Below are 22841 nucleotides of genomic sequence, written 5' to 3'. Positions count from 1 at the left end.
TGTATACAAGAAATGGAAAAGCAATGGTGGACGGGAACAAACTGTGGGGTCTAAGAAGGGGGTTATTTCTATTTTTAGCAGAAAACATTACTGCCACAGGTAATGGAGCAGGAGGTCTTAGAGGCCCCCATGGAGTGACACCTGGCAGAGAGCTCTCTGCCTCTAGGCCTTGAGGAAGCAGGTAGGGGTTTTCTCTCCTTGGGTATAATTTTGTTGTTGAAACATCAATAAGAAAACAAGCAGAAAAGCACAGAGGATGATAAACAGGTACCCAAGAATTAGCCCTCCCAGAGGATCAAATGTTAATATTGGAACACATTTACTTCCAACCTTTTTTCTAAAAAAGAAAATATTATAGATATTTTGAAGTCAATGCGGTTCTGCTCTCAACTCTCCCCACCTCCATTCCCACCCACCATCCCTATGGTATCATTCCAGCCCAGGTATCAACACTTTTTATAAACTTATGTGTCTACACATAATAGATTTATTTCGTTTGTTTTTTTAAATTACCGCTTAAAAAAAAGTAAATTCTAGGAAGGATAAGGAATGAGCGAGGGAATTGAAGGGCTAGCTGAAGAACTGGATCTCAACAAGGATGGGAACCAGCATTTCTTGGAGTCAGGGGGCAGGACCTAAGGCGGAGTCACCAAGATGGCTCAACTCCCTCTCTTCCCACACTCCTGTCCCTCCAATCCGAGAAGAGGTCTGACTTGTTGAGGCTGGGTCTCCAACCCTCCCCTTGACTGGGGAGTGGAGCACACGTGATTGACACTCTCACCAAGTGGGATACACGGGTAGAGGGGGTGAAAGCCTGGTGCCTTTGCCAGAGGAGGGCAAGTGGGTGTTGGGCAGGTGCTAACAGAAATCTCAGCCTCTAGCCACCTGCCCCATGCTTCCTCGCTCCCCTCACCCTTCTTAGAGCCACTCCCTTTTGAACACAGAATCTCAAAATTCTTCCCATGATACTTTGCAGAGCTATTCACCTCTTTTTCTCTCCCCCAGACCGACTTGTCCGGGCCTTTTCAGTGTCAACTTTCTTGGCCAAAGGGCCTTATTTGTTTTCCCTAAACAAAGAGCCACCCACCAGGGAGATAAATTAAGTCACTTATCTAAGACACACCTGGCTTTGGGAAGCTGTGGTTCCAAGGAGTACCTCTGCCTCTGTCCTACACTCACGCTGAGGAGAGAGGCCATGTTCCTGTGGCGGTCTCCTGTTTGGTTGCTGGAGGGTGGTGTTGGAGATGATAGCAAGAGAGAGAATAAATATTGGGTGGAAGAGGGGAAAAGGAGGGAGAGAAGGAGTGACAGAAAACAGAGGACCTAAGAGGAAACAGGAGGGCAGTAGAAGGAACCGTGTGTTTCTGCTGGGTGATGGGTTGGGTTGGGTTGGATTGGGATTCTTAACTATTTTTATGGCATTAAGTTTCAGCCACTGGAGTAAGTTTCTGGTCCCCTTATCAAAAAAATTTTTTTTAATGCATGAAATGAAATACATAGAATTACAAAGGAAACTGATTATATTGAAATATAGTTATGGAAACGTAAACGCTTTGTCAAATAGTAATATGTGTGCTTCTTTCTTAATGTTTTAATGATAAGACCTAGTAGTGGGTCTAATTACTGTAATGTGAAGAGGAAGCGATGAGCATATGTGATATAAAGATATCCATGTTCTACTGGTGACAAAATTGCAGTACTACAATTGATCATAGAAGGAAATGCTACATTTCAGTTAGTGGTTCATAAAAATAAAGATGTGGGTTTTCTTCCCAAGCAAATCTACCAGGTTCTTGAATTCTATCTGTAGAAACCAAGTTCAGAATTTCTACTCTGGGTGGAGGATGAAGAAGCTCTTTCCATGAGACACTTTGAAGCAAGGCGCATAGGTGGTGCTGCTTCGAGGCACCAAGTATGGCCCAGAGGCAGGCAGAGGGCCATGCCCTCCTCTGCACAGGACTCCACCTGGATGTGGCACCTGGGGAATAGTGATTGTCACATGAGTGTGCTCAGTGGTACCCATCATGTGGCTCTTCCAAGTGAAGCCCCACACAGGGCAGGAGCAACAAGGTGGTGAAGGTCCATGGCTGGAGGAGGAAAGGAGTGAGTGGGGCTGCTTCCCTTTCAGTACGTGGCAGCATCAGGCATCTGGTGGCCCCTTGCAGCGGGGGAGTGCTGCTTCCTGTCAGATTTGTGAGAGCTTTGTCAACATAGGTAGGGATTTTAACTAACCTTTTGTACCCAGTGAAATTAGTCAAATTCTGGATTGTCTTGCTCATCTTCTTTTTGGAGGTATGTTAACTCTGGGAGTTCACATACGTCCTTTGAGGGTATCAGTTCAAAGGGGTCTCTGCATCTTGATCTTGATCTTTGTCCTAAACTGAGACAGAATTCAACCTTTTGGTCCATGGGTGGTTCTGCAGACATGTGAGGATGCCCCATGTGAACCCTGGCTCCAGCATCCCCTTGTCTTAGATGCAGACTTTCTCCTCTCTCCCCTCTCCTCCCTCCCCCTCTTTCACGGGCTCAGGAAACACTCAAATGCTTTCACGTGGGAGAAATCATGGGCTTTTGCTGGCTTTTTAATGCCTGGACCCCATACACGTCATGAGCTACTACATTACCATGATGGAGCAGAGGCTGCCCTGTGAGGTCTTGATGATCTGCTAGGGAAATAAGGGGGAGGTGGACTCTACCCTGGGGCCTCCAAACTTGAAGAGAGATTCCATTATTTTTCCTTCTCTTGGACTAGGCTGGTGAACACGAAGGGCAAGCAGAGGTACCACACACATGAGTCACCCTCCTGCTTCCCCAGCTCCTCCCTCCCCTGTTCAGACTGTATTTATCCAGTCGCCCTGAAGTAGGGCACGTGCCCTTTGTCTACTTCTCTTTCCAGCCTTGGAAGACACAAACTTTCTGTTTTCATGCCTTGCGAGGGGGTAACCTTTTGAAATTCAACCTTCCTGCCTTCTCTCAAAATTCTCAGCTTTTACAAATTAGGATCTGAGCTTCAAGGCCATTAATTCTGACTTTCAAGAGCCTATTTAACATTGAAAATGCAAGAATTCATTTCTTTGGTTTCTGCATTTGGCTCTGTTCATGTAGCTATGAATAGAAGCAGGTAGGTGACACAATGGGTCACAGGGTAACTTTTGTGTGAGGAAATTATTTGGTATCTCAGGATGTCACATCAGCATCCTGAGCTGTATGAGCTCTGGACATTCACGGGCGTGTGAACACTCAAGTGTCAGCTGCATTTTCTGCCCCAGACACAATTCTTTCCGGTACAGCATGAACATATTTTAAAGTCCAGTTTCTGCTTTATCACATATCAATCTCTGGGTCAGAGAAGGCATATGATGTTGATGACGAGAGGTCTTATTCCATTTGGAGATAGAAAAAGAAGAAGGAGATAACAATAAAAAAAAAAAAAAAGAAAAAGAAGAAGGAGAATGAGGGGAAGGATAAGAAGAAGCAGTAGGAGAAGGAGAAAGATGAAGACAATTAGCACGTTGACAAAGCTCATCCGTGCAATGGACGGCATAGGAGACAAGGGGTGTTGGGGGAGGAGGTCACATATATCATTGGGAGGCACAGTGCTGGGGCCTCGCTGATGGCCTAGAACACGGGCTTTGGCTGGGAACACCTTCTTCAAGGAGAGAGGTATTATCATACCTAAGTGGAAGCTTGGTTATCTGATCCCAGGGAGGCACGACTCCTGCCTGCACTGATGTGCTCACACTTTTCAGTCTTCTCAGGCAAACCACCTCTACTCTCCAGAATCTTCATTCCTCAGAGGCTCAGCCAGGCTCTTCCAGAGTCAGGGTGAATGCCGAGGAGGGACCGCAGGACAGGCAGTTTGGCTCAGGGAGCTGTGAGCAACATTACCCCCACCCCCATGAGTGAAAATGTGAGGCAACACTGCCAGTTGTCACGGTGGGGGCCCCAGCTGGCCCCACTTGAGAAACACCTGTGTAGCCAGGGCTGAGGGGAAAGGATGGTGGTGTGCACTTGCATGACTTTGTTCCCACACACAGTGCCCGTCAGGAAGCTTCCGTGGTGGCAACAGATGAGCAGCACACAGGCCTCACACACCAACAGCTCCCCAGTGTTCTGGGCCATAGAGGGGACGCCCGCAGTGCCTGGCGCCCCACAGAGAGCAAGGGACGCTCCCCAGGAAATGCTCTCATGCTCTCGAAATTGACAGAGGCTCACTTGCATCCTACTTTGAATGGACACCCTGCACCTCGGTAAGCAAGCTGGCAACCTGAGCTGGAGGGCTGGGGAGGCCCGGGGACAGCGAGCGTGTCCTGGCTCAGGGCGACGGACTTTCTCCCTCCGTGCCTTGGTCTCCTCAACTGTGTTAGTAAATTATTTCCTCCTACAAGGCGGGACTCCCCAGGAAGTCTGCATTTTCATAACGCAGGACCCCCAGAGAGCCAGTATGCCACAGAGATAAGGCTCTGGGCCCCAGGGGGTGTGGGGCCTCCGTTTTCTCATCTGTGGAGGGCGATAGCTGCCAGTACCTACTTCCCAGGTGACGTGGGCCGAGGTGAGGCGACACCTGAAAAGTGCCTGAAAACGGTGGCTGCCACGAGTGCTCTTCAGCTGTTTCCTGATTCTGCACCTCCCGCAAATCCAAAGCCGCAAGCCTGTGGCAAGCAGCAGTTATTAATGGTTTCATGGAGACAAAGTTAGTGCTTACGTCACACGCCATAGGCAAAACTCTTGTAGCCACCTCTGTCCTCCGCGCAGTTTCCCTAAGGAGGCCAGCGATGGCCACTTTCCTTCCATCATGTTCGCCTGTCTTGCACGTGACTCACTACCATTAAAGTTTTAGTTTGTGATAACAGTGGGAAGTCTCTGCATTGTTGCCGGGCAGTCTGGCAGCCCCGAATCCGATGAAGTTGACCCAAGCCCCACACCCAGCAAGTCTGCTTCTAGGCACCCAAGAAACTCCCACGGGTCGTGGGTGTCATGGACCGTGGCTACTGTGAGGCCTGCGGGAGTGGAAGAAAAAGTGTGAGGGGTGCCGGCCCCGGAGCCACAGATGAGGTGCACAGCTGGCAAGGAGGAAGGCTCTCAAAGTGGCTCAGAGTGAAAAGGCAGAAATAAAATCTCTAGGGGCTCCCAATGCTCAAGGTGAGGGTGGGGACCCGCGCGCAGACCTCACCAGGTTGTCTGATGGAAGCGCCGCCTCTGTTGCCGCCCAGACCTCCCCAGGCTAGGCCCGCCCCTTACCAAGACGCCCAGGTGAGCACATGAAGGTTGGAGAAGCATCGTCTACTGCACGCGAGGCAACAGCGTGCTCTTCCCGCGCCGTGGAAAATGAACACCTTAAAGGCTTGCCTTCAGGAGAAGGGGGATGGGACAGGAGAGGGTTATGAAAACTAAGGGGGGAACAACACAAAAGCAGAGAACCGTGCTTCCTGGGGAGAGGGGCTAGAGAGGGAGCTCCATGCGGGTACTTTCCTCAAGGAACACTATCAAAGATGCAGATATGTTTTCTCCTTCTCCAATCCTCAAGCCCCTAAGGGAAGCTCTGAGCTGAGGACAAGCTTGGGGTCAAGGTGTCAGCCTCTTGTGCTCCTTTCAACACACTGCTTTGCGAAAGCAGGGCTACTGCACCAGACTTGGACTCTCTTACCCCTTTAGCTCCGGCTGCTACTGAAGTTCCATGTGCTTGCACACAAGACCGTGCGGAAATACGGGCGGGGCCCTTAGCACGGGCGGGGCCCTGAAGACAGAGCATTTGCTAGAAGCACAGGGAAGAAGAGAAGCCTTTTCATCTAACGCTGATTCCCAGTCAAAGCAAAATTCCAGAGATTGTGAAGAGCAAAACAGCAGTAAGCTGAAAATAATTTTGTGTTCAGAGACTCAGTACTCTGCCATTTGCTTGCAGTCTGTCTATTGCTTTATATGGTTACTTCAAAGCACTGGATGGTGGGCTCAGAAGGAACTATTAGTAACACAAGCATGGTTTTAAAAAGAAAATGGGGGGAAGGGAGGGTAGAGGTGGGGAGATGGGATGGACCCAGACCACTTCAATAATGCCCAGAATATCCACACTGAACTCGTTTATGGAGCTGGAACAAGAAGAAGTTGGCTTTTTGGCATCCTTATTTGGCCGTGTGTGTGTGTGTGTGCGCGTGTGTGCACGCGCGCGTGCGCGTGTGGGTGCGTGTGGGTGTGTGTGTGTGTCTTTCAAACCTTTGAAAACTGGGGATAATTCAAACGCAAGCCCATCAGGAAAACCCTAGATGAGATTACTATTGACAATTACTCTTCCAAAATGGTTAATATAGGAAATGTCACTTAAGTAACTTCAAAACCCAGGTCCATGCCTACCATGTGTCATTTGCATGGCCATACTGGTGATGAGTGAGGCAGGGTTATTGCAGATAGGAGAGAAGCTGCCTTTTAACCCAGACGTAGTGAAAAGAAGGGCCATATGCACCCCAATGTTCATAGCAGCGATGTCCACAATAGCCAAACTGTGGAAAGAGCCGAGATGCCCTTCAACAGATGAATGGATAAAGATGTGGTCCATATATACAATGGAATATTACTCAGCCATGAGAAAGGATGAATACCCAACTTTTACATCAACATGGATGGGACTGGAGGAGATTATGCTAAGTGAAGTAAGTCAAGCAGAGAAAGTCAATGATCATCTGGTTTCACTTATTTGTGGAACATAAGGAATAGCAGGGAGGACACTAGGAGAAGGAAGGGAAAAATGAAGGGGGGAAATCGGAGGGGAAGACGAACCATGAGGAACTATGGACTCTGAGAAACACACTGAGGGTTTTAGAGGGGTGGGGGGATGGGTTAGCCCGGTGATGGGTATTAAGGAGGGCACGCACTGCATGGAGCACTGCGTGTTATATGAAAACAATGAATCGTGGATCACTACATCAAAAACTAATGATGTAATGTATGGTGACTAACATAACATAATAAAATTAAATTAAATTAAAAAAAAAAAGAAGCTGCCTTTTAGGAGCCTGAGTGCGGGGCGGGGGTAGGGCCAAGGAGCTCCGGCCCTGCTGGCAGGCGAGAGATGGTTGGGACCTGCCCACAACCAAGAAGAAAACCTAAGGCCTGGAGACATCACAAGAATTCTTTCTACTTTGCTTTTTCCTTTCATCAGAGCAGCTCAGAAATCCTTTTACGGAAATTAATGAGGCCCTCGTTGTCATTGAGTTTATAATTTCTGTTCTACAGATGGGATAACATCTAAGGTTATAAAATGAATGAGTGACAGAGTCATCCTTATTTTCCAGGAGTTCTGGTTCTCCAAATCCATTTCTGGGATGTTGAACATGGGCTGCAGTAAAAAAGTCTTCAAAAAGGAAAAAAATTTTGGAGCAATCTTTGGAATTCCATCCGTGGTATTGTTTAATCTGTAAGATATGCGGCGTATCTTTTCTGCTTAACTTGTAGAGTTTCGGAGAAGATCAAAAGAGGTAAAAGGGATGTGTAAATACCTTTGAAAGTCTACCGCAAGATGCAAACATAAGATACTAGTGCCAATAAAGGATATGTTTTCTGTTGTGGTAATTCCTCTTACCCAAAAGCCTCCTGGGAGGACAACTCACCTCTGGGCTCCTCGACCAACTTCGGCCACACCTCTCCCTCTGCTTTCTGTCCAGACCATTCCTTACCCTGTGCAACTGCCCTGAGCCATTTTATTCACCCGGACTCTCAAATGCTAGCCTGACAACCTGGGCCGCTGGAGGCAAAGTTGTTAAAGTCCTTGACAAAATGTTAAAGGCCAGGCGGTAGGAATTTTCTACAAAGTCAAATTTATTCAATTGAAAAAAAAAAAGTGTCTTTAATTTTGAGGCCTCCTCCCTTACCTTGGCATTAAAATGCCATTCTAACTTTTGGTGTTAAAATGATGGTGCCAGTGGATGGTATGGTGTTCCCCCCCCCCCAATGTGTTTACTTGGAAAAATGACAAGTTGGCCACTTGATATAGGTCCTCTGGTTTTGTTTTGTTTTGTTTTTGAAATTTTATTGATCCATTACATTCCACAGTCTGAGAATCGCTGCTAAATGCTCTATTGCTTGCTTTCTGAAGGTCTGAGCTTGTGCCTATAGGAAACAACGAAATGCATATACTGGACCCTTTATAGGACACCGATGAAGAGAGGCATCTGGGCTGGGCAGCCTCTGACTTAGGAACGAAGCCTTCCCAGAATCTGGGCAAGTGACAGGGGCATCGGAGCTCTTGCCAACGAGGGGCAACTGCTTGGACCATGACTCAGATCTCAGAGGGTGGCCTGGCCACAAAAGATTGGCGGGGGGTTGGGGGGGGGCACCTGCTTCAATGTACTGCCCGGGGCTAGAGATTGTTCCCAGTATCCTTAGTGAGAGCTAGCAGAAAATCACATTTTGAATGATCATTAAGGGTAATTCAAGCCACACTGTGTTTGACAGGTATACTGCCCATTAATTAGGGCTTTGTGGGAGGGCCCAACACTCTAACGGCCATTTATAGTGTTGTTTCTTAGGAAAAATGCATTCTGAGTTCCAAATCGCTAAATTAAAATAAAACTCTTAATTTTTATTTTATTTTATTTTTTTTGGCTATTTTCAGCTGAGTTGTATCCAAACTTACCGGATGCTGAGTTTCACCACTGGGGCATCTGGGTGGCTCAGTCAGTTAAGTGTCTGCCTTCGGCTCAGGTCATGATCCCAGAGTCCTGGGATCAAGCCCCGCATTGGGCTCCCTCCTCTGCGGGAAGCCTGCTTCTCCCTCTCCCACTCCCCCTGCTTGTGTTCCCTCTCTCGATGTGTCTCTCTCTTCAAATAAATAAATAAAATCTTTAAAAAAAATAATTAATTAATTAAAATCAAACTCTTGAAATGGTTCATACAAGGTAGGACCTGGGGCCCATCCAAGAGACCCAAATGAATCAAAAACAATAATTGGCATTTCTCTCGTGTGTTCTCATGTGTTAGCTCCAAGGTCCTGGTGAACCCCATGAGGCAGACAGAAAGGCTGGGTTCTAGACCTGGGGGTCCTCCATGTGGCACTAGCCACATGTGGTCCCAGCTTTGATGAGCTCTAAGTATAAAGTACACACTCGATTTTAAAGACGTGAAGAAAAAATAATGTAAAATATCTCAATAATTTTAAAAATATTGATAACATATTGAAATAATACTTTGGATTTATTGTGTTTAAAATATAGGATTAAAATTAGTTTCACCTGTCTCTTTGAACTTTTTAAAATGTGACTAGAAAATATGAATGGCATATAATTTTAAAATTATATATGTAATCTGTGTAATTTGTGGCTTGCTTTGTTTCTGTTGGAAAGCACTTCTCTAGACCAGAGGTCGGCAAACTACAGCCCGCAGGCCAAATCTAGTTCACTGCCTGTTTTTGCCAATAAAGTTTTATTGGAACACAGTCATACCCATTTGTTCACATACTGTCCCTGGCTGTTTTTGAGCTACAACAGCAGAGTTGAATAGTTGCACAGAGACAGTGTGGCTTACAAAGCCTGAAATATCTACTATCTAGCCCTTTACTGAAAAAGTTTGCCAACATTTGGTCTAGACTATCAGGGTTCAAATCTTGGTTTCCAGATTTACTAGCTGTGTGACTTGGGCAAGTTTCTCTATCTATGTGTGCTTCCGTGTCTTCATGTATAAAATGAGGGTAATGATGAAGCAAACTTTATTCCAAGAAGTTGTTGTGGGAATCAAGAAAAATAGTATGTATCAACCATAGAGTCAATGTTCAATAAATACATCATCATCATCATCCTCATTGTCATTTTACACATGATAAGACTGGAGATCAGAGAAGTGCTATGTGGTCCACGGTCACAGTCATGCAGCTCAAATCCAGTCTGCTAACTCGTGCTTTGTTATTTCATTCAAAGTTTCTTTAAAAACAAAAGAAAAAGCCCTTTAAAAAAAAGCTTGTTCATGCCAAGAGGGTCCATTCAGGGCCCACATGTACTGGTCTTCCTTCCCAGATGTGGCCTCAGATTATTCTCAACACAGTTCTTCAGGCAGTAAACACACCTGGACTGGGCATATGAGCTGAAACCTCTTCGTCATCCCTGTTCCATAGACCTGGAATTCAAGCTCAGTTGGGTAGACAAATTCCACTGTAAGTCACCTCTCAGCATATCAAATTAAAAGATAGCATGCATTTGGGGTCCCCCAAGAGTTGAGGAGTCTTTAAAAAAATTGGGGATGTAAAATGCAAATACAACATTTTGCATGTACAGAGTTGTCTGCAATTTATAAAACATCCATATAAGGTTAGCAGAGCAGATACGGATATTCCATTTTAAAAGATGGGAAAATTGAAGGTCAGAGAATTGATGATTGCTCACCATTAGAAGGCTAGTGAGAAAGAAGCAGAACTTAGACCCTGGTCTGCATGCATCTGTGGTCACTTTCCCTTAGAGCCAGAGTCCTTGATGGAAATGCTTCAGAGAACTGGCAGTGTAAATTTTTGAAGGAAGATGGGTATTTTTGTACAAATTCCATAGCAAGACTCTTCAGTTCCAAAAATGTTTACTTTCTTCCATTTTTCCCGAGACATGTCTCCTTCTTACCTTTCTCTCCTCCCAACTTTGATAATGAGAGGGTGTTTTGATTAGCCATCGCCACAGAAGAAACCGCCCCAAAACTTAGTGACGGAAAATAACCACGGCCATTTACTACTTCTCATGATTTTGTGGGTGGACTGGGCTCTGCTGGGTGCCTCTTTTGCATGGTGTGTCAGCCAGGGCAATGGTCATTTGGAGGTTCGACCAGGCCGGAATGTCCAGGATTGCTCATTTACATTGCTGACAGTTGGGCTGGCTGTTGGCTGGGAGCTCAACTGGGTTTGTGGAATGGAATGTTCTAGTTCTTTCCAGATGGCCTCTATAAGTGGCGTGGGCTTCTCACAGCAGGACGGCTGAGTTCCAAGATGGAGTGTTCCAAGTATGTGAAAGCAGAAACTGTGAATGTCTTATGGCCCCGTTTAAGAAGTTGTGCGGCATCACTTCTACCACATTCTGTTGGACAGAGCAAGTCACAGGCCAGCCCTGACTCAAAAGGGGAAATTGACTTCACTTTTTGATGGGAAGGATGATAATGAATTTTTAGCCATTTTCAATTCACCACATGTGGGCATAGAAAAAATATGTCTCTCCTATAAGGAAAACAACAGAACAAATATAATGATAAAGCACATCAGACTTTCAGCCGTGGTCTCAAGAGATACGAGGAAGTGTGAGACCATGACGCAGAGGGGCAGGCATGCCCCGTGGGAATGTAGGCCCACCATCTCCAAAAAATCTCCCAATTTCCAAGAGAGGGCCCAAATATGAATTTTCCATGTATAGTCTCTGCTTTTGCAATGTAAGCTCCCCCTTTAAAATCCCATTGCATCGGGCAAATTGACCTGTGAGCTTCCAGTTTTCAACATCTGCCTCTCACCTCCACAGGACAGCTCGTCCTTTCCGTGAAACACCTGTTGGTAAGACAGTCGGGAGCAACCCATTTCCTGGAGAACGTCCCTGCTTCATGGTTGGTGAGAAAGGGAGGAGAAAAGAGCAAGCTAATCATCATGAGTCTGGGAAGCCTCCAGGGAAAAAAGGCATTTCTGTTATTTATTTCCTAGTATTTACTTGTAGGACAATAAATCCAAGTCCCAAGGCGACCAGGAGAATCAGCAGTGGCAACAGCTGTGCCAGACAGAGCCATCCTTTTTATCCGATGAACACCTGGCGAGGTCGCTTTCCAGTGATTTCCTGCAACTCTTACCAGATTCCAGGCTGGAGAAGACTAGGGAAGGGATAGGAAGGGCAGACTGAGGGAGGGGAGCAGGAGGGGAGATACCTCAGCCCCTGGAGAGATGAACTGCCATCTGGAACAGTATGGAAGAAACAGGCAGAAGAGGTTCACCACAGCTCAAGAAGTGCCCAGAGCCACAGCCACCCCAGGTGATCCACCCACCTGGGCAGGAGGTCCTTCTACCCTCCCCAGCCCCAGTTCCAGTCCCAAGGCCAGTGTCTTTTCTCACCATGGAAACCAAGCAGCATTCAGTTCATCAATGGAAAGACAATCCTTCCTGCAGTTTAGTGAAGAGACACCTGTGCTGAAGAGCTCTCCAGACGGACACTGGCTGGGGCGGGTGGTGGGGAGAGGGTTTTGAGATCTGAATCCCAGGGCATCGCATGCACCAAACAGTTCACAACACGTAAGGCCGCAGGGCGACTGATGCCTTCTGATGGGAACCTAGAGAGGACAGAAGCCACACTGGGGACAACACACTCCTCCAGGGGTCTGCTTGAGGGGTGTCCGGGGTGGGAGCGGGAGCCAGGGATCTCTCCTTGCCTGCCACCCCATCCACAGGGTACGCGCGCCCGGGCCAGGCACTGTGTGCGTGCATGCGGTCACTCCGTTCGCTCGTTCAGCCTGTGTTTATCAAGTGCCTGAATGAGCCCGGTGATTTCACAGCCTCTTCCAGGCTGATCTTGAGATGAGCCAGGTTCTCCTTGCAGGACCTGGGCCCCACAGCCAGGGAGGATGGGGTTGTAGGTCAGGGGCCACCCAGCTGCTCCCTGACTGCCAGGTAGGTAAGGAATGGGGCCGCTGCCCCCGTGACCTCAGTGTGCTGAGGGCCATAAGGATGTAGGTCATATTTTCCAAGTATTAAAAAAAAGTAAATTTAAGCTAAAAATATATATATATATTAGGCTCCACTTTTGGGTCAAAGAGGCAGTCTGGGAGATGTAGTTTGGGTGATGAAAATATTTTGTTTTTCAAATGTTTGGATGGTTTATGAGGACTGTTGGTGAGGATATTTGAAATTAGGACCCTCCAGCAAATTTCTTATTATGTGGGATAAAATACTTGTGGGAAGAGCATTAGAACCATGGGAAATGAAGGAAAAATTGTAATTCTGGGGGCAGAATCCTTGTTTGTAATATTTCCATAGCATATTCATTGCCGGATAGGAAAATTGACCTTATTTTGTGTATGAGCATTAGTTGAAGTAATTAATAACTAATAATAGTTAACATCTATTGAACTCTTGTTCTGTGCCAGATACGATCTTAGTCACTTTGCATATATGGTCTTATTTAATTCTTGTAGCAACCGTCTGGGATGGGTAATCCTATCACTCCCAGAGGCAAGACACTCCCCCAGAGTTTCTCAGTTTGTGACTGGCAGATCCTAAAATCAAACTCAGGAAATCTGCCTCACTCTGTTTTAATTTATGGAGGAAACAGGCCATCCACAGGGTCTGGAGAAGGTAACTGACAGCTCATTGTGATAAACACTTGGCTTGGAGGCAGCGCAGCCTGCTCCGAGTCCCCTGTTACTGCTGGTTAGTGGGTGATGTGGACCAAGTCACCTCTCTGCCCCACAGCCCAGGCCCCTCTCATTCATTCACTCTGCATCTTTCTCCCACTTGGAAGAAGTGCCGCTCACTGCACGCTAGCCAAGGCAGCACATGCACATGGCTTTGGAGGTGGCAAGGTGAGTGCAGCAAGGTCAAGCCCCAAGAGCAGCACCCCAGTGGGGTCTGGGGTTGAGAGCAAATTCTCGAAGTCCCCTGTGACAACAGAATATGCCAATCAACAGGAGGGGTGGACTGGTCACTACCAGGCTGCATCTAGAAGGATGCATGCCAGAGAGCTCTTCAGGGGGAAGCCAAAGGCCCTCTAGGCAGATGCCCCTGGACTCAGGGAGGCATGGCAGGGGATGAACCAGCCCCCGTTGTGTGGCATGGCCACAGGGCGGTGAGAACGTGGGCACTCCCAGTGGTGAGGCTAGAGACCAAGGGCATGTCGGGAAAGGCCTTGAGTGCCACGTCCAGGGCTTGGCTAAGCTGTCCGTGAGGAGCCTGCTAGCCTCGGAATCACAGCAGAAGAGCAACATACTCTAAGCTGTGTGTATGGTTAACGCATGGCAGCGTGTGAACCCTGCAGGGGTCTGGAGAGAAATGCAGAGTGGGGAAGCTGAGGTAGTTCTTTCCCAGTCCCCCCGCCTCCACCACATCTAGTAAAATTCATAAAGTGTAACTAGGGATTGGATTTCAACACCAGACTACAGCTTCCTTTTTTTTGTTGTTGTTGTATTTTAAAAAAGTGATTGCCTTTAAGGAAATGTACAAACGACTTGGGAAGTGTTTGACCTATTTAAAAGAGCAAACTATTTCTGAGTGCTTCAATTTCCTGGGTGAAAGCAACACGGGCGTCCACAAGGACTTTCCCTGGTTATTGCAGCAGGCTTGCCCAGGGTGCCCCGGCAGTGCTCTGCTGTCATGAAAATGCACCACTCCGTTTGGAAACTAAAGACCACATGGCTACATCCTCTAACATATCATTTCCCTAAATCTCTGTGTGCCCCCCTTCCAGTCCATATCAATGCAATTTAATTCTAATCTCCGGCCAATTTCATTTTAGTACAATAAAAACTAATGAGACTTAGTGGCCTGCCATTGAGGTTCTGCTGAAAGTTTCATCTGGGAAAAGATGCAGAAGATAAAGCTTTTGATCATCTTGGAGCGCACCCTTGCCTGCAGGCGACCGTGGTGGTCTGGACTTCTTCTGCATTTATAGGACTCACTCTCCCGTCCTGGTCTTCTCAAGCTAAGCCACGGCCGCATCTGCTGTGCCTCTAGTTTTAGAGCCTGCAACTGAAGCACGAGAAATGTTACATTTGTTCTCTGATGCCCTCCCCTCATTTTAGTTTTTTTTTTTTTCCTTTCTGTTCCCAAAGGGGGGCCATCTATTTTTGGTTTAGATAAATGATTCATCATCTATTGCTGTGCACTTCCTTTTATGATCGATTGGTTTGAGGCTGTCAGCGCTGCTTCAAAGCTATCATGTATCTTTCACACCCCTCTACCCTATAATTTATAAGCACTGTGGGTTTCAAGAAAAAGAAAAAAAAAGAAAGAAAGAAACCCTCCAGTACTTTTATTAGCCGCCGAAATGCATTAGGGTGCGTGCGCTTTGAACTGCACAGAAGAAGATAACCATGCCTGTAATTGGAATAACTCACATTGGTCCCCTCTCGGCTCCCTTTAATAACCTCTGCATTGTTTTATCCCCAGGATTTATCGATGACCTGCAGTAGCCCTCTCCCAGGCCCCGGCCCACTGGGGTGTTTGTGGGGGAAAGGGCAATGCACGTGGCCCACTCCCTGACCCGAGCCGCCCCATAAATCAGGGCCTGCCTTCGTCTGTGATGGTGAGCCAGATGGCAGCTGTTGTTGGAGGGGCTCAACAGGAATCAGGGCCTGTGATCTTTCCTGTTGCTAACAGGCCTGATTTTTTATGGCTGTCAGCATCCTTGGAATGGCTAAGGGAGGCACGCAGGGAGGCAGGGGGCGGGGGCCCGGTGGCTCTAGATCTCTGCTTTCTTCTCCCAAGGGGGCAAGCCACAAAGGTCTTTCTCTCTTCCTCACTGGCCAGGGGGCTCGGCCTCACAGTCTGTTTCTGAAGAAGTTTCCTAGAGTGTGCAAGTGGCAAAGCTAAACGTAACCAAACGCCTTCTAGAAAGGAAAATGGCGGTCAGCTTCCCTTTGCCGTTGATACATAGACCCTGAGCATCACCTTATGTGAAAGATGAGCGGCCCTTTCTGTTGGAGTAATGTCTAAAACTCGGTGGTTTCTTAAAACACAATCTTGCTTCCCCAAATGCCTTTTATATGGAAATAAAAGCAATTACTTAAAGCTACTTGGTGGGTCCGACATTTGGATTTTTTGCTTTTCCAAAATGAATGGATAGAAAATTCAGGAAGGATGTAAGGGTAAAGGATGAAAAGCAAGGAGCTTGCCAGACTAAAGAAAGAAACCCCAGCCAGTTCTGAGGTACCTGATTAGGGGGTGTTAGCTGCAGAGATCCGGTCATTAAGGTGGAGTCGGACCACAGTGGGTGTACCGGCCTGAACACCAGCACGGAGTAAACAGTTTATTAACAGTCCTTGTGTGGTCCGACAGCCTGCCTCCAACAGACACAACCTCCCAGCAAGAACAGAGCCAGCCACAGGGCTGAGCTGTGTGGTTAACACCAAACAGAGCCTACAGAAGCCCAGAGGAGATAGTAATAGAATCCCAAATGCAGCCAGGTGGTTTCTAGCACAGGAGAGTGCATCTATTTATTTATTTCTGTAAGGCTTGAAGCTAGCCTCAGACCATAGGACGCTAAGCTTACAGATAAAGCAGACATATCTAAGAAATCACATGCAGAAAGTTCCAGGGGAAATCCAGGTTCTGAGAAACACTGTGGGTCCACAGAGACTCTTGGCTGTGACAATATTTGCTGCAGTGGGATTTAGCCTGCAACCAAATGTCCACTTCTCAAGTTCTGAGTCCAGTCACAGATGTGCAGGTGGACCACAGTTCCATTCCCATTTAGGATCTTCTGTAGGCCAGTGGATCTGACAACCACGACTCTCATAATCTCTAGGGGCCTTGCTTATTCAAGAAGCAAAATTACCAAAACAGCCTCAGGGACAGTTTACCAGTACAGGGCATGTTCAAGACAGGCTAGCTGGAAAAAAGCCATTCAGATGTTTCCCCCAAAGGGCAGGTGCTCTGCTTTTCCCCAGACCAATCAGGGAAGGGCCCAGGGGTTGTTGTCAAGGGGGTCAGGCCACAGGTTAGAGCTTCCTGACTAATACAGCCAGCAGGTAGGTAGGTGCATAGGTCATGCGAGGTATTCCTTTCTCGGAGTTGGGGCTTCTGGCTTTCCGAGACTCCTGTGAGATGGGCTATTGACTCATGATGTAAAAATGGTGGTGAGACCCTGCCTTCAGCCTTTCCTTCTTCTGGGCTGCCCTAAACAGAAGCAGTAGAGGTTGCAAACAGAGGCAGACATTTTTTTACTCTGCCATGATTCAACTGCTCTGACCAGGGCTCTGGATCCCTTCCACTGTAAAGCTTTCAGGATGTATGTATGACCCACATGCTTCTATTAGGCTTTCTGGGGAGCGTAGAGCTCTGCAAGCTCCTTCCCACCATGAGGGAAGGTCCCACACCCCAAGCACCAACATGGCGGCCATAGTGAGAGTCCCGGGAACCTGAATAGATAAAAGCCCCATCGTGGTGGGCAGAAGGATGGCCTCCAAAGATGTCCATGTCCTAATCCTTGGTACCTGGGAATATGTTATCCACATGACAAAAGGGGCTTTGCAGGTGTGATGAAGTTAAGGCTCTCAAGATGTGGACATTATTCTGGTGGGCCCAACGTAATCACCAGAGTCCTTAAAAGGGAGAGAGGAGGAGGAGTGTCAGAGCATGTGTAACAGTAGCAGCAGAGGCGGGAGTGATGTGATTGCTGGCCCAGGGGGCCAAGAGCCAAGGAAGGTGGCAGCCTCTGGAAGCTGGAAAAACAAGTAAACAGATTCTCCCCTAGAGCCGTCAGAAGGAACACAGCCCGGCCAACACCTTGATTTTAGCCTAGTAAGACTCATTTTGTACTTCTAGTGTTCAAAACTGGAAGATAATAAATTTGTGTTGTTTCAGGCTTCTAAGTTTGCAGTGACAAACTTGTGACCGCAGCAACAATAAACAAGTATGCTCATCATTTTTGTATCTTTCCATGTGTTAAGCTCATTTTTAAAAAGGACTTGTTTCCCCTGATACAAACTCTCGGGCCCTCCTGTGATTTGACACCAGTGGGATTCTGAACAACTCTGACCAGGTGAGAAGTGATGAACTGAGGGCTTAGAGTAAAGAATTGGTTGTCTGAGAACAGACTCAATAGCTACTCTAACAATCAGAACAAATAAGCCGTTCATATGAGAGCCAAGGTCAAGAACCAGCAAAGACAAACAAGGGAGCTAGTCAGAGACTCAACTGGGGAGTCCACTTTCATTCTGGGGTAAATTTGCCGGCACAGAAGTATTTTCCCCTCAAGTATCTCTGTCTTATAGGCCTGGGGCCGTTTCCGGGAAAGAAGTGTTTAAGGTTTTTTTCCTAATTATTAAATCTGACTTAAGTAAACATACACATGCAAATACATACACAATTTGGTCCTTGTTGAATTTCATTTCACATCTGACATATTGACCTTGGCTTTGTATAAGCTGTTGGATAGGAAGACAGTATTTCATAGTGGTTCGAGCATGGGCTATGGAGTCAGAGAACTGGGTATGCATAAATGGCCTCTCTTCACATTCACGATTGACCCTGGGTAGTTCCTCACCATCCCTGAATCCGCATTGTCCCCCTGTAAAAGGGGGCTAATCCTGGTCCCTATGTCACAGCATCATTGAAAATATTAAATGACATTGATGTCCCTGGGCCCTTATCACAGTATTCAGCACATGGGCACATAGCTGGTGCTCTACAAATCTAAACTCGTTGTTATTTTAATAATTATATTTGATGGAACTAACTGTGCAGTTTAATTACTCATTTAACAAAGCTCATACTCTGACCCAAACATGATGAAGTCAGCAATGATGAAAAGAGAAAACGTTTATTGATCATTTGCTATGTGCCAGATACTCTTTGAAACACTTTATGCATGAAGTAATAGAAGCTCAGGGAGTTTGAGAAACTTGCCCGGGTCACCTGGTTAGTCAGCAGTGGAACTTGGATTCAAACCCAAGCAGTCTGAGCTTAAAGCCTGCCTAACTGCTTTGCCATGCTGACTTTCAAGGGATACCTGCTCAAGGCTTATGCCGTGATTCCTCTGACCATGGGATGACCAGCAGATTCACCTCTGCTCCTGATTTTCTTAGGTCTTGTAGGGTCCGTGAGGTGCCCTGGACATTTTCCTTAAGATTAAATGATGCTGATTACTCTCTTGGAGATGCCGTGCAATTAAAGTCTTGGCTTCCCAGTAGAATAGGGGAGGAGATGTGGAGGAGGATAAATGTTTAGCCAGGTGGGCTTGAAGCAGGGCTTCCAGGCGTCTCTCCAGCATTGTGGCCAGGGCAATCCCCATTACTGCTAGTGAGAGTTTAGGAATGATTCACTTGGAATTGTCTTCTGGGTGCTTACCTTTGGTGGGTAGTCATTTCCATGATTACGAACAAGAATGCACTTTGCAGGATTCTGGAACATGTGGCTGGCTTCCTTAAGAAAGCGGTAAGGGGACCATCTAAAAAAAAATCCAGGAAAAGTAGAAATCAGGAAAAATGGGCAACACCAAATATTGTAGATATCAGAGAACAAAGTTATCAGGAATACTCAGGAAAAAAAAAATCCCAGAAGAGAGAAAGTGTCAAGTTCCAAACACTGAGAAAAGAAGTGAATCAAATGAGTCAATTTCCAGCTTTTGAAGGAAGCTGAAGCAGAGAGACTCCAGGGTGAGGTGGGGAATTGGGCTCAATGCTATCAACACCCCACAGGTGACCGGGATTTCCTGCGCTCAGCATAGCAGCTGCTGCGTCAGACAGGGAGATAGACTATTTCTGGATGGTTGCCACACCAGCTGAATCCCGCCTCCCCTTGCAGTGCCGACTGCTCAAGGAGTTCTTTTCTTCCTCTCCTGCCACTGTCTCTCTCTCCTCTTTCCTTCTGCTCCTCTTCTTCTTCCTCTTCCTCCACATTCCCTGCTCAGATCTCTGGCTACTGGGATCATTTACTTCCAAGAGGATACAAAGCAAATGGCCTGGCTTAGAAGCTGTGTGATTTAATGCCACTTGTCACCTTCAACTGGTGGCAGCACACAGAGAAGCATGGCAAAGACAAGAATCTTCTACTGAGGGATGCAACATTTAAGAATAATTTTTTTTCTGCATACTTTGAATTTATTTAATTTTTAAAAAGATTTTATTTATTTATTTGGGAGAGAGAGAGCAAGAGAGGGGTGAAGGGCAGAGGGAGAAGCAGACTCCCCACTGTGCAGGAAGCCCCATGCAGGGCTCGATCCCAGGACTCCAGGATCATGACCTGAGCCGAAGACAGATGCTTAACCAACTGAGCCACCCAGGCGCCTCATACGTTGAATTTAAAAGTGACAAGTTTAATTTTCACAAAATAAAATAAAGTAAAATAAAATAAAATAAAAAAGTGAGTTCCTAGTGTGATTGGGCTGCCCGCGGGGTTTGAGAAACATACAGCGTGATTTAGTTAAATCTTGTGCCTTGCTTCCGGGGCGGGGAGCCCACAGATTCCATTGCACAACAATAACATTTCTGTCATGGCTTGTGAACCCTGGTGGGTGCTGTTGCTATGAATATTATTGCTGTTGGATTATTTTGTGTGGAGGCCTGGGTTTTGTTGGTATTTTCAGACTCTTATCTCAGCTCGCACGTGTTTGACATACCAGCAAGAGCTGACCGGGGAAGCCGAGGTTGTGTAGGCTCTGGAACTGCAGTAAAACAAGCTGTCCTGTAGTCCTTGTCTGTTTTGTTGCAGATTTGGAGAGTCAGCAAACGTCTCAGAAAAACCAGACAAGACTGGGTGCAAGCAGGGGCCCTCGGGAAGAGGGGAAAACCTAATGGAACAAGGAAACAATGGAGGCCCAGGAGGAGCCGAACTAACAGAAAGCAAGGACAGAGAAAAATGAATAATAGAATAAATCCGGCAAAGGTGACTTTACATCCCCTTAAGCCCTTCTTGCAAATATGCTGCTCAGTACATCATTTGTTCATTCATGTCCCTCCCCCCACCCTCATCATCACTCTCAGGAAAGATTTAGAGACAATGGATTATCAAAAATAAAAGCAATAGCATGAATGGAATGAATGAGGGGAACACACGGGAGGCAAATGAAGGCATGAAGCTAACAGGGGAGTTAGACAAAGGAGCATTGTTCTTTCCAGTTCAATACAATCAAATCCCAGAGTGCATCTGGTTGTTGGCTTATGTTTTTCACTTGCTAAAAAAAATAGGATAAAAGCAACCTCTTTGCTTATTTCCATATTCCTCACTTCCATGTAAATAGTGCAGGGATTAGGAAATAAGAGCGGTAAACTCTGTAGATGGGGGAATGAAGGGAATTGGCAAGGGGTGGGAATCAGATGGGTGATCAACCGAGGATGGCTGAGAGGGGGGTGCTCCAAAGGGTGTAGCATTGTGGAGAGGGAGAAGCCCTGTCCGAGCTCTCCAGCGTCCCAAGTGACTTTCATCAGAAGGATCCATAGTCAGTGAAATGCTCTTTTGGCTTCTGTCTCCCTATTAGTCAATCAGTTTATCCCTGGGGCAGTTTCTAACCCATAGTAGATGGTCTATAGGCGTTTGTTGGACTCGGGTCTAAGAGCCATGAATGGAAGAACAAGTACAAGGAAATTGTCAAGTTCCAAACACTGAGAAAAGAAGGAAAACATGTGTGAGATAGAGATGATGAAAAATAGTAGTAAGGGACAAAAGGAAAGAGACATCTTTCAGGTGTTGTTTTGAATCTTTTCCGACCCTTCTAGAATAGAGTGCCCCTCTTGTGCATTTCCCCAACACCATGCACTTCCTTCATTCACTGCCGTGTGTGGTCGCCTAGTCTGTGCCTGCCTGTTTCTCTTTCCCAAGGGACTGTATGTTTGGAGCAGATGGCCAGTGCCCATCTGGCTCATTATGGTGTTCTAGAATCTAGCACGGTGCCTGGCTTATTTAGTGTTGAGATATATATATATATATATATATATATATATATATATATATATATATACATACATGTATATAATATATGTAAAGATTTTATTGTTATCGATTTGAGAGAAAGAGAGAACATGCATGAGAGAGAGAGCACACTGGTAGGGGGAGGGGCAGAGGGAGAAGCAGGCTTCCCGCGGAGCAGGGAGCCTGATGCAGGACTCAATCCCAGCACCCCGGGATCGCGACCCTAGCTGAAGGCAGACGCTTAACCAACTGAGACAGCCAGGCGCCCTTATTATTTTGAATGAATAAGAAATGAGACCAAAGTTAAAGGAAGAATCTCATGAAGAAATAAGGAAATTTGTTTTAAAAATGACCAAGGGCATAAAAAGATGTTTAGGCACCTCTGGATGAAGAAATTTAATTTGAAAAAAAAAAAAAAAGGCTCTTTAGTGAGAAGCAGGAAAGGAAGCTATGATAGTAAAGATAGTGTGATATGATCTAGAATTTTGGTTTCTTTATAAAATGAAGTTAATCATCACCACCTCCTTTTTATAAGGGTTAAATGACACTGTGTGTAAAGTGTTGGGTGTTCATTGGCCTCTACAATTAAGTCTGTTAGGTTGAAAGAGATAGAAGCCCAGTTGGAAGTTATTTATGAGAAAGAAAGGGGAGGTCGTTTTCCTGGTTTGTGTACCCGAGCCGAGAGGGAGGCAGGGGCGGGGCGAGTACTATGGCGAACCCCAGATGCCCTTGCTGTGTTTGACTCATCCTTTCCAACACCAGCTCTCTCCACAAACCTGCCACTGTGGCTGCCAACAGCTCCAGACTCATATCAACAGTTCCACAGATAAAGAGGGCAATGGGCTTCTCTTGCTGGACCCCAATTCATCAAGGTCCAAGAAGGTCTGTGATGAGTCCCCTCCAGCTATGTCCTCACCTCCTATGCTCCACACCATGCTCTGGAACCTGACGCACCAGGGATGCCCTCTTCTGGGTCACATCTCACCTTGCAAAAGAGGGCTCCAAAGCATTGAAGAAATCAATATTGGCCAGGAACTCATCTCAGTTTCTGTCTCTGATATTAATGGTAAGAGCAGTCATAATAAAATGCAGTGAAGGAAGTGAAGGAGAGGAAATGACCAACTTTTCCTTCAATTTTTCCACTCTATCCTTAGTTTAATAATATGGCCCTGCCCCAGCTTTGCACCTTGGTTCTTACTCTATATCTGATAGCTCAAAAAATTGGAAGCCACACACTGCACTGTGCAGTGTTCAAATTTAGTTGATCTGCCAGCCACATTCAAGGTGACTG

Source organism: Callorhinus ursinus, unplaced genomic scaffold (assembly GCF_003265705.2).
Source record: "Callorhinus ursinus isolate GAN/ISIS: 27379988/994484 unplaced genomic scaffold, GSC_fseal_2.0 scaffold39, whole genome shotgun sequence".
NCBI classification, from domain to species: Eukaryota; Metazoa; Chordata; class Mammalia; order Carnivora; family Otariidae; genus Callorhinus; species Callorhinus ursinus.
This window is presented reverse-complemented; position numbering follows the sequence as displayed.